Consider the following 12,496-nt stretch of genomic DNA (forward strand, 5'->3'; position numbering starts at 1 on the left):
GACGGTTTCTCACACCACCGTTTGCGATTAATGCATCGATACAGTTTCTTTGAAGGGTCTCTCTTTGTCGTGTCGCATTTGGACCATCCTGCAGTAGTGTATGAACATGGAAATATATAATGCAATTATTATTGTTTGTATTGCATATTTTTCAACACACTCCCACTTTCACTTGAGTCGGTAATCTAGTTTGCATAACTTCTTTTACACCAATGTCAATCTGGTTTTTTCCATGCTTTACTTTTGCTACACACTTCCGCCTATCAGATTTAACATGTTCAAATTTGTGTGTAACTATACATATTCATGCGTCTTCACATTGTAACAAAATTCACAATTTTGTGTGCAAATCGCTTTGTATAAATTAAATCACTAGTAGGACCTTTGATTCGTGAGGCTCAACTATGGAACCACTATTTAGAACAATGTTCCATTGGCACAAGTCATCTTGAAACCATACCAAGTTCGTAAGTGAACTTTCTAATCCATCACTCTTCATTGTTGCTTCTAAAGTTGCACCATACTAAACTCCACCATATAGTTCACCACAGAATCCTTATTGGACCAATTACAACTTAATGTGCAACCATTACATAAAACCCCTTAACTGAAATCAAGAATCGCTTGATGCACTTATGAATACTCTATCACTGTAACTACTTACAATTTACATTTATTGATGTAAATTCTTACATCAATCTCTTCATTTTTCTTAGTATGTGACCAAAATGTTATCTTTCCTACTTTACTAGTACCTCTGTCCCAAAATAAGTGTCGATGCTTTGGTACTAAATTTGTACTAACTTGGTACTAAATTTGCGACACTTATTTTGGCATAGAGGGAGTACTTAATAACATTTTCATTGTTGCCCTATAATTAGTACCTTGATCATTTTGTTAACTTACCGACAACTTATATGCAATATTGTACATATCATGTTATTTAAATACCATGTGTATGGAATATTAATCCATACTAATGTGTGTGGAATCTCAATCATGTAATTTTCTCATTAGCATTTCATGACACTATTTCTTGCTTAGAACTCTTTCGATGTGATGTCGGCAAGAAACTCTTGAGGGCGTGTTTCATACTAACCTACTCTTATATCTTTTCAATATGTATTTTAGCTAAGCCATATTAAGCAATACTATCTCAATAGATTATTATGCCTGGTACCAAGGCTATCTTGCCAAAGTAAATTACTAAAAACTTATTTTCAATGAAGTCCTAATTCATGTTATGAATATTATATCCAATCAAAAATATGTCATGCACACGCGGTGTTTAGAAATATGATCATGCTCCCACTTACTTTCTTGTAAACAGAAGCATCTTCACTTTCCTCAATGAAATTAAATTCTTTATGAAGTTCGCACACTTATTAGCATCTTGTGTATCGAAAAAATTACCTTGGACCGTATCATATAGAATCTTGGTTTGGTTCTATTACCATGTCATGGAAATCCTTTTGACGTACATCTATCATATCTCATATTTCAAATACTTAATAATTTTTAGTTTAACCCGAACGAACTTTAAGCATCGCTAGGATGAGACAATCTTATCATAGTCAACTCTTTTGAACTTGTTAAAAACTATTTGCAATAAGTCCAGCTTTATAAAATATTTTTTATCTACGTCGGATCATAGATCCATTACTCTATGCTAGACTCTAAGTCTTTCGGAGTGTTCATCAAGTTTTAAACTTGAACCATGAATATGGATACTTTCGCATATGGCCATTTTCATAGTCAGGGACCATCAACGTATTTTTGTATATTGTAGGCTTATTGTTTGACTAACAATAATATCTAATCTACATACCACACAGGTATACACGAGTTTTGTCAAACCTATATAGTTCAGCTGCAAGTTCGAGTGAAGTACCTACATCTCATGTAGAGGCTTCTGTATCAGTCACATTAGAAAATTCTGGAAGTAACTCTAGCGTTCTGTCAACTCTTTTCATGTGATGGTGAAGATTCTATAACATTTTTGAGTTGCACTGTCCTCCCACTCACTCTTTTGCATATTTGTTTTGTCATAATTTACCCTACTCTCTGACAAACTTTCTTAGGCGTAGTGATAGAGGAATATCGAACCTATTGGGATAACCTACAATATAGCAGTTCTCTAATTTTGGATTTAACCTCGTAAACACTTTTGCATATATCTTATATTCCGAAATGTTAAGAACACACTAAATGGTTTGGCATCCATTCCATATCTTATATGGTATCATTCCAATAGTTGTGATGGCTCCTTTTTCAGTGTAAAAGTTACAGTCTCTAAAGCATCAGCTTTAAAAATGCAATGTCAAATTGAATAACGGCATATTTGATCTCACCATGTCACACATGATTTGGTTACATCTCATTGGGCATACCTCTGTTAGTGGTGTTCCGGGAGGTGCAAGTTATGAAACTCCTTTAAAAACTCATCACATTTTTGCTAAATTTCTAACTCGAATATTCCTTTCTTGAATATAATGTAGAAACATAATTTTTTTGTTGCAATAATTTGTAATTCATTTTGAAGACATTTTTTGAAACAATTCAAAAGGATCCAGATTTGTTTCTTCATTAAGTAAATATAAACATATAATTGAATCATGCTTGAAGATCACTAAATCCACTGCTTGCAACAACACTTATTGGACAACATATATTAGTATGTATGTTTCCATTGATTATGTTACTCCTTTTATAGCATGTAAATGGTGTTTTAGTTACTTCATCATTTAGATGAAAGTTGCAAGTGTGATATGATTCATAATCGGATGACTTCAAAATCTATCACTACGGAATTTCTCCATGCGGATTTATCCAATGTGGCTAAATGCACTACCGCACATAAGGGGTATTACTTTAGTCTTGCAACATTTAACAACGGTATTATGGATGTTTAAATTTTATTATCAACAATCATAACATACATCCTATTCATAATAGCAGTATGGTCCTTTAGTTATTTATAAAAACAAACACCATTTTTTGTTTTATGAAAACCCTTTGCAAAAAAAATGGAATAGGCTAGAGTATACAAAACTCGAACAAATTATGGAAATAAATACGGGGGTAAAATATAGATGGGAAGAATTGTAACTCTTACAATGTTTCCATCATATATCTTAACCTCATTATTCGTTAGTCATTTAGGTTGTAGTATTTCTTGCATCAAGTCACAACATTACGCAATCGAGTCGATATATCCTTTGTGATTAACTTTCAACCAAATACCCAAGAATTAGCGAGTAACAATTTTAATCACAATTCCTATGTATCACATTCACCTGACCAATTTTTCTGCATCTATAACTTGTATGACATTCATACGAGAGATGGACATTCCAATCTTCTTTCTTTCTCCCTTTGTACTTATAATAGTTTTACTTCCAATATTTCTCCTACTCACAAAAGAAACACTCAACTTCAAGAGTGGCATGAGCCCCAAACTTCCTAGGTGTGTAAGTCTCATTACACCCTTCGGAATTGCCTTTTCTCTTTAAGTTCTTCATTTCTTCACCACCATAATATGGGTGACATTCTTCAGGATCATACTCATCTCGGTATTTAAGCAAAGTGAAGTTGCATCCAAATATTTATTTACATATCACATATCTTTTAGCATATGTTTGTTTCTGAAAACAATTTCCAGTTCCGAGAATATCACATAACTATTTCAAATGTTTTGAAGTTTAGGTTTCATGCATGGAAGCAAGCATACTACACTTGCCCATGGTATAATTCCAGCCTTTTGGTCTGTAGGACGTGAGTAACATTATCCATAACATCAATGGTAGAGTAGTGTAAGCATGCAATAGGACAAAGTCCTTCTCAACATTCTTGAGGACACTCCTCATATTACTTTATCAATCGTAAAGCTTTCATCGGATAAAATAACTAAGCAATTTAAACAGGGAAGGTGCAACCAAGAGCCATTATTATACAACTATAATGCAAACTACATGTCACACCCTGTGTTTGCACCACTTTGTCACTACTAATTTCTTTTTTTCAAAATTTGGAGTCAATTATAACTTTTTAAGTGAATGATGTGATTGTGTTGATTGCCATTGCTTGTGTGTATGCTTGTGGGTAGCTCACTACAACAACTTTTCCTCTAAGGAACTTGCACCTTGACTCCAAACACATGCCCAAAGAACATGCCTTGGTTATAGCAACAGGAACCATTTTTATAAAATGTTATTTCAACAAAAATCCTTTTTATTTATTTTTAGGCTTCAGACCCCTCGATTGGAATTTGCATTACAAGTCCCTGATTTAAGGGAAGTACTTTTCCCAAAGATTTTACTCTGATTCTATTATTAAAATAACTTTCCAAAACCATAAAATAATTATTTTTAAGGTTTTTTTTCCTATTTTACTTAAATTCCCTTTTCTAATGCCATAAATGGTATTTCATGGTAAGAAATTATTTTACTACATTAGAAAAATCTGAGAAATTTGGGGAAACTCAGAGGACATCTATTTTCCATACATATGAGTTTCAACACTTAGTCATGTTCAAAATATTGGACTAAACCCTTGAAAACCATTTCTCTCTATTTTAATCTTTTGAAATATTTCCAAAGGAAATATTCTCAATATATTCCAAGAAAATTCCAGCATGTCCCACATATTATATGTGATGACAATACCAAGTTTCATCCCCATCCAAGATGGTTTGGTTCACCAAATAATCCAAAAAACCTTTCTGTCCAGAACCAAGTTGGAACAACTCTACATTGCCAAATTTGTCCATTTGATCTCAAACTTTGCAGGAGTGTTCAAAACCCCAAATAAGGAGGGCATGCCAAGTTTTGCATTTGTGAGTACTGATTTGATCACTCTTGCCCACATGATTGTAAATCTGTCCATTTTAGGGGTTTTCCAAGTCTACATTGTCAAACTAGCTCAAATGAGCTCAAACTTGGTAAACCTCGTTATTTTAATACATTATCCAATCGTGTTAAGTTTCACTGCATTTGGAGGAGATTAACTTCTCCAAACCAGCATCAAACACCTTCTGCGGATTTTGTAAATCAGCCAGAAACACTCCTTCCACCCCACTCCTTAAATCCTACTCTTTATCATAGGTTGCCTGTGTAGCCCCACACGTGCAGACAAAAGCTTTAGTTCCGGTTCAAAGAGAGCAAGACAAAATCGTCAACTTACACTCTTAATGCACTATGGCAGCACCTGGTCTTCACTCCCTATTTGACCAACACTGATTTCCTCGGCGGCAAAACCTCCAGAGAGCATCTCCATAACCCCCAGGTGCTATCAGACATTCTCTAAACACGCCAGAGCATGCCAGCATGCCATGGCATGCCAAAATTGCGCTATGGACGTCCCATAGAGCGCACCTGCATCGAGGGAGGCCAGCCCTGGTGAGGCCTCGCCCCCACAACCTGTCCAAAGGCCTCTGAATCAATGGTCGGCTCCACCGCGGCACAGGGCCCCTCACGCCACCCTTTATCCTGCCCTGGTGACGCGTGCCGGTGTGCACCCGACGTCGTCAGCGGGGAATGCCACCTACAAAATCATATAGTTTGGCTATGCTCCATCATCCTCACACAACTGACGTGTCAAATGCGCGGCCCTCTCCCCTTTGACCCTCTCAGCTCGCATAGGCGTCGCCCATGAAGACCCCACACACGCCCAGGACCCTCTCTTCCTCTCACACTATTGCAGCAACCTCGCCATCGCACCACCACTCGGTGGACTGTGGAGCTCCTATAAATAGGCCTCCCCCGGCTCTTCTCTGACCCCTTTCGGCCTCACCATACCTCCAATCTCCTCCCCGACCCCCCAATCGAGCTATCCGAGCACGAGGGCTCGAGATCGACCGAGGCACCGCCACGTCGGAGCTCAGTAGATTTCAGGACACACGCCTACTCTGGCACTCCTTTGGCCCCCATCCTGACTGTAGTCGTATGCTGATGCGATTCCGCCTCTCCCCCGACCGTATCCACTCTCTGAGCGTTGTCTTAATCCATCACTCGAAATCTTCCATCGCGGCTAGCTCGTCGCCGGCGACTCCACCTACCTCAAGCTCTCCCTCGACCACCACCCGAATGGCGGGAGTGCAAGGAACCCATTCCTCCACTCGCCCTTCCTCGACATTGCTTGTGCTGCCGCTGGTGAGTTCCTCCCCCTCTCTTTATCGAGGTAGAAGACGACCTGAGAAGGGTCAACCACTTGTCAGCGTCTGTCTCCCTCTCTCCTCCCTCCTCCTAGTCACTGGCCGCAGGGCCCCGTGCGTCAGGTTCAAACCTGACGGCGGGCACGCACGTGGGCTGGTTCGCTGGCCGGCCAGCTAGGCCAGCCCAGGTGCTGGTTGGATCAGGCCTGGCCAATTGGCCCTTTTTTTGTTTTTAGGATTTATTTAATAAAATTCCGCAGGGCTATAAATACATCTAATTCAAATAATTTTTCCACTTTAATTCTTGTTTAAATGTGAGGAATTTAATAAAACTATCTTTGTATTTTTAAAGAACCTTTTGTACATAGGTTTATTTTAAGACCAATAATAAAGATATTTCAACCTTTGTTAAAAAGGTTTTTAAAATCTTTGCACTCTAAAATTACAAATAAATATTTTTAGAAATAAAATTGGTATTTTACAGAATAGGGGTAACATTTTTGAAATGGATTGTGTGCCTTGTTTTTGCTGTGATTCTTATTAATTTATACTAATATCTCAACGATAGATCACGTGATTGACGAAGGACTTGGACCCGAAGACCTCGAAGACCCAAGAGACTTTTTTGAGCAAGGCAAGCAACCCTTTGACCATGTGTGAGAAAATACTTTTATGCATACCATGTTGATTACTTCATTCCGATGCATATGATCATGATTGAATCGGTAAACCCCTAGGAACGGTGTTTCTGATGGCTCCTCGATAGCACTTGCATTTGAGCATGACCCTACCATCTATGAGGGTCACACAGATAAAAAGTAGATAGGTTGATCGTAGTGCTACACATAGGATGAGCATATGCATGGTAATGGTAACACTGGGGTGATTTCAAAAGCCTTTCAAAAACCCCGTAGGGTGCCACTAATGCCCGAGGGTGATGGTCATGAGATGGCGACCACTTGAGAAAGAAGTGGTGTATCGGAAAGATGTTTTATGTGTGTGTGTGTGTGTGTGTGGTTTCGAAAACAAGGAGAGATTTAAGATGTTTCGACCATCCCAACCTTACATGTGCAACGACGATACCCCTTACGGGACGGGGCTTTGTTGATTACTCTGGTCGGTGCTAGCAAAGATCCGGCATTACTAGTGGTGGGAGTGATATGGTCACTCTCGTGATGTGGTCGTTCCAGGAAGGGCGACTATGCTATTTTTAAAAGTTTCGGGCACATCATTGGTCCCTGCATGCGTGTTACGATCTAGATTTGGTGCTCGTAAGATGTACATCATGTGGGCTGGGTACCAATCAAGTGGACTTTTCATTTAGTGTCGCCAGGGGAAAGGCATTGATCGGGTATTTACTTCGGGTATGTTATATACTGCGAGTCGTGGATGACATGAAAGTTTCCCGAATCTCGTGGGTACAGTGCGCAACCTCTACAGAGTGCTAAACTATTCGAATAGTCGTGTCCACGGTCAAGCAGAGTTGGGTAATCCAGCTTAAACTACGTCTAGTCATTTTCGCATCAACGAATTGTGTGTGTGATAAAAGGGTTGGGCAAAAAAGATGTTACTTGAGTCAAGTCACATGACTTGGCATGAGGGACGATCATGAGGTGTTCAGCCCTCGGACAATGTTGATATTTGTAACCTGCTCACGGGGTTACTGCCTATCTTATGATGCATACCCGCACAAGCATTTGATCATGTTGTTGCATACAGGGAAAAACTTCCTTCCACAAAGATGGCATACTAGTATTATATCATCTCTAGCATTGCCTTGTTCTACATCATGATTTGCTTGCGAGTACATTCAATGTACTCATTGGCTTGCCCCTGTTTATTTAATTGGCCAGGCATGGAGGAACCAGAGTATGGATAAGAATTCGTCGTCGAAAATGGACCCACGATCTAGGACGCTTCGCAGTCAGAATGCATGTATGTTAAGGCAGATGGCATGGGTTCACGTTATCTTCCAAGTTATCAGGAGCTAGTAATATGTTGGAGCGTCGGCTTGCTAAGCCGTATTTATGTAATAACTTGGCCATAATGGCCCATTCTATATCAGACGTTATTTATGGATGTAAGACTCTTGTTATTTAGTATTTATGTGTTCATTGAGCATTGATCTCTGGGATCACTAAGCACGTTCATTCGGTGACCACGACTCGTAAGTCGGGGTCCCCACAGAGCTGGTATAAGAGCCATCCTGACTGTAGGAAGCCTAAGGTAGCATGGACATCAGATGGGACGAATAGCACACCTAGCCTTTACACTTAGGGTTTTATACACCCTTGCTGCTATCCTATATAATTTAGATCCCTTTTACTGACACCTCTCCCGAAACCTTGTAGATGGTCGTCGTACCCGAAACACTCCTGGATTCTGGCTTTCCCCTACTCCTGGACGACAGCCTGGAGAAGTGTCGAGTGCGCCGATCACCAGTATACCTCTGCCACGAGCACTGGGTCAATGCCACCATGAATACTACCACGTGGATGTGGTCGTGAAGGCAAATGACCTCCCAACTAGTTGGTTCTTTAAAGGGCCACAAATGGAGACTCTCGTATTGGCGGTTGAGACGGCAGCGTGAAAGGTGCTCATTCACCTTTGTGACATCCTCTCCGAGAAGGTCGACGAACCGCCTACCCGACACTTGTCTTTTTGTTAAGAACGAGGTTGGCGGGAGTTGGACGTTGACCCCATCCCAGGAGGAGGGAACACCGCTCAGGTTCCATACCTACTTCAGCCTCTGTGCCGACAGCATGGCTCACAACCTGGTCAACGAGTCAGTGAAGCTCCGCCAAGAACTCCATCATGTCCACGAACTACTCCACCAAGCGAAGATCCAGACGGGCAGAACAAGAAGGATGGAGCACCCAAAGGACAGCCTGCTGTCGCATACACAGGAGGAATACCGCCACTTAAAGTCACCCCTATTCAGAGTCGTCGCATGAGCGCGAAAGAGTATAGAGACCTCTTCACCGCTCCTCTAACGAAGCATCATCGCGATGGACCTCCTCATTCCCCCACACCCTCGACGGGAGATGATGCCCACACAAATGATGACCAGGAGGAATACCAAGAGGAGCTTTAGTTCGAGATTGAGCATTTTGCTACTTAAACCAAAGGACCTTAAGGTAAGACAAGCTAGGAACCCTCATGCAAAGTCGAGTCCATGTAATGGTTCACATGAAACCATGTGTGCTTGATGTGTGCTTTTCTGTTTGTGTCCCGATGCAAGGTGCATTTTTTCCTTAGGCAACATGTAAATGGCTACATTACATATCTTAATTAATGAGTTTGCATTGGGTCCTTCAACCCTTTTGTTTGACACACTTGCACTATACCAACCCCCTTATATAGGCGTGTTTCTCCCTTATGTTGCTCACTCAACAGATACAGTATATTAACTTGGCTGGTCCAAACAAGATGGTGACTATTACCCGCAGCAATACCTTTGACCACCCGAGCACTCATGACTCTAGCTAGCAGCCAGGAGCCGGTGGGTCTACTCAAGCTGGAGCTCACCAGGAGAAGCCACATGGCGACATTCCCCCGCCACAGCCTCCTCCGGAGAACCTAACCATGGCTCAGTTCCTTCAAGCTCTCCGAGAGGAATGCCAAGCCAACAACGCCGCTATCTAGCAGATGGCTCAGGTCCTGGTGACCAACAGGAAACATGACGGGAATGGCAACGGTCCTTCCACTCTGTCGGAGTTCATGAGGACTTCTCTCCTATTTTCACTAAGACAATTGAGCCTGTGGATGCCGATGACTAGATCCGCACCATCGAGGACCTCCTCGCGCTGGTCAACCGCACCGACGGCTATGAGAAGGTTCTATATGCCTATCACTGTCTCGGAGGCACCGCGAGGGCTTGGTGGGACGAATTCAAGATCATGCAGGGAGAGCATGTTATCACCTAGGCTGCCTTCAAGGAAGGATTCCGTGCTGCCCACATTCCTCCAGGGATGATGGCTATCAAGAAATGGGAGTTCCGTGCGCTGAAGCAAGCCAGTGGCTCAGTCAAGGAATGCCTGCAGAAATTTAACCTCTTGTCGAGGTATGCGCATGATGATGTCAGCATTGAGGCCGCAAAGGTGGAGCGCTTCATGGAAGGGCTTCAGTAGTCGTTGCAATACCAGTTTGTTATCTGTGGCTGTCGGACCTTCTGTGATCTGGTGAATAAGGCTATCATGCTTGAAGACAAGCGTCGCGCTATGGAAGAAACTTGCAAGTGCAAGCTGATTGGCAATGGTGGTTCCAGCAACCCGAGGGCTCGTCCGTGGTAGTCGGCCCCGGCAAGGCCTAACTATCAACACCATCATCACACGCCCCCTGCACCTCGACCAAGCTACGATCCCAAGCCGCCATAAAACCCTCCCAGCAACAACAGTGGGGACAAGAACAACAACCCCTGGCAGGTCACCTGCTTTGGGTGTGGTCAGCTTGCTTACTAGTCAAGGCAATGCCCCAATAAGAAGTCCGATACACCATGCCCCAATGCGCCAAATCAAGGACAAGGTCATGGAGCACCAAACAGGAACCAAGATCCCCGCAACCAACACTACAACATCAGGGGACGCCTGAATCACGTCTACTCAAAGGGAGCCCAGAAAGACCCGGACTGCATACTGGGCACGTTCCTCATCAACTCCACTCCAGCAACCTACATTCCTGAATGGTCAAATGGCGGTACAAACCCCGAGTGAAGTGTTAAGGACCAATATAGGATGTAGGGGAGTTGGGATTAGCATTACCGGGGTAGAGTTCGTAGCAGATCTCATTGTTCTTAAGTCGCATGTCTTGGACATGATTCTTGGTATGGACTGGTTAGCCAAGTACCAAAGAAAATTGGATTGTGCCAAGAGGGCTACTACCATGACCAGTGATCAAGGAATCAAGGTCAAATATGTTTCCATGCCAACCTCCACTCAAGCCCTTGAGGTTAATAGCCTTTCGGGAAAAGAGTTCGACCAAGTACGAGTGGTATGTGAGTAGCCGGGCGTCTTTCCTGATGAACTCCGTGGGATGCCTCCCGACCGAGACATCGAGTTCATCATTGAGCTCATGCCCGGATCGGGACCTATATATGAGAATCCCTATAGAATGGTATCCGGGGAATTGGATGATTTGAAGAAGTAGCTCGCCGAGCAGCCCAGCAAAGGATTTATTCGTCCTAGTGCCTCTCCTTGGGGATCATATGTTCTATTTGTGTCCAAGAAGGACGGGACTATAAGACTCTGTGTTAACTACCGTTCCCTCAATGAAGTCATGATAAAGCACAAGTATCCACTCCCCAATATTGAAGACCTATTCAATCAGTTGAATGGTGTGAAGATATTCTCCAAGATTGATCGCAGGTCTGGATACTACCAACTAAAAATCCGGCCCGAAGACATACCAAAGACGGCATTCGTGATCAGGTATGGCCTGTACGAGTGCACAATCATGTGGTTTGGGTTGACCAATGCCACATCCTACTTCATGTACCTCATGAACAAAGTCTTCATGGAGTATCTGGACAAGTTTGTCATTGTCTTCATCGACGACATATTCATCTTCTCCAAATCGAAAGAAGAGCATGAGTACCACTTGAGGATGGTATTGGAAACACTTTGAGAGCACCAACTCTATAACAAGTTCAACATGTGCGAATTTTGGCTGCACGAGGTTGTATTCTTGGGTCATACCATGACGGCAGATAGATTGGTAGTCGGCCCCACCAAGATTAGAACAATAACGAAGTGGGAGTCACCAATCGATGTGAAGGAAGTCTGAAGCTTCCTTGGACTCGCGGGATATTACCGCAAGTTTGTGGAAGGATTCTCCATCATCGCCCAACCAATGACTCAACTTTTGAAGAAGGGCAATAAGTTCGTATGGACGCAAAAGTGCAAAAAACCTTCCAAGAACTGAAGAAGAGGTTGACAACTACCCCCTGTATTGGCCACTCCGGATATTAACAAGGAGTTTGTCATATACTGCGATGCATCAAGGACCGAGCTCGATGGTGTCCTGATGTAAGACGGCAGAGTCGTGGCTTATCTGTCACGGAAGCTACGCCATCATGAGGAGAACTACGCCACTCATGACCTCGAGTTGGCAGCAGTAGTTCATGCCTTGAAGACATGGCGGCATTACCTTCTGGGGAAGCGCTGCGAGATATAGACTGACCACAAGAGTTTGAATTATAATTTTACCCAGAAGGAATTGAATATGAGGCTGCGGAGATGGTTGGAATTAATTAAATATTATGACCTCAGCATTCAATATGTGGGGACCCCGACTTACTAGTCGAGAATCGCCGTGCTCAGTGATCCCAGAGATCAATGCTCACCGCAC

The sequence above is a fragment of the Hordeum vulgare genome, chromosome 2H (assembly GCF_904849725.1).
Source record: "Hordeum vulgare subsp. vulgare chromosome 2H, MorexV3_pseudomolecules_assembly, whole genome shotgun sequence".
NCBI classification, from domain to species: Eukaryota; Viridiplantae; Streptophyta; class Magnoliopsida; order Poales; family Poaceae; genus Hordeum; species Hordeum vulgare.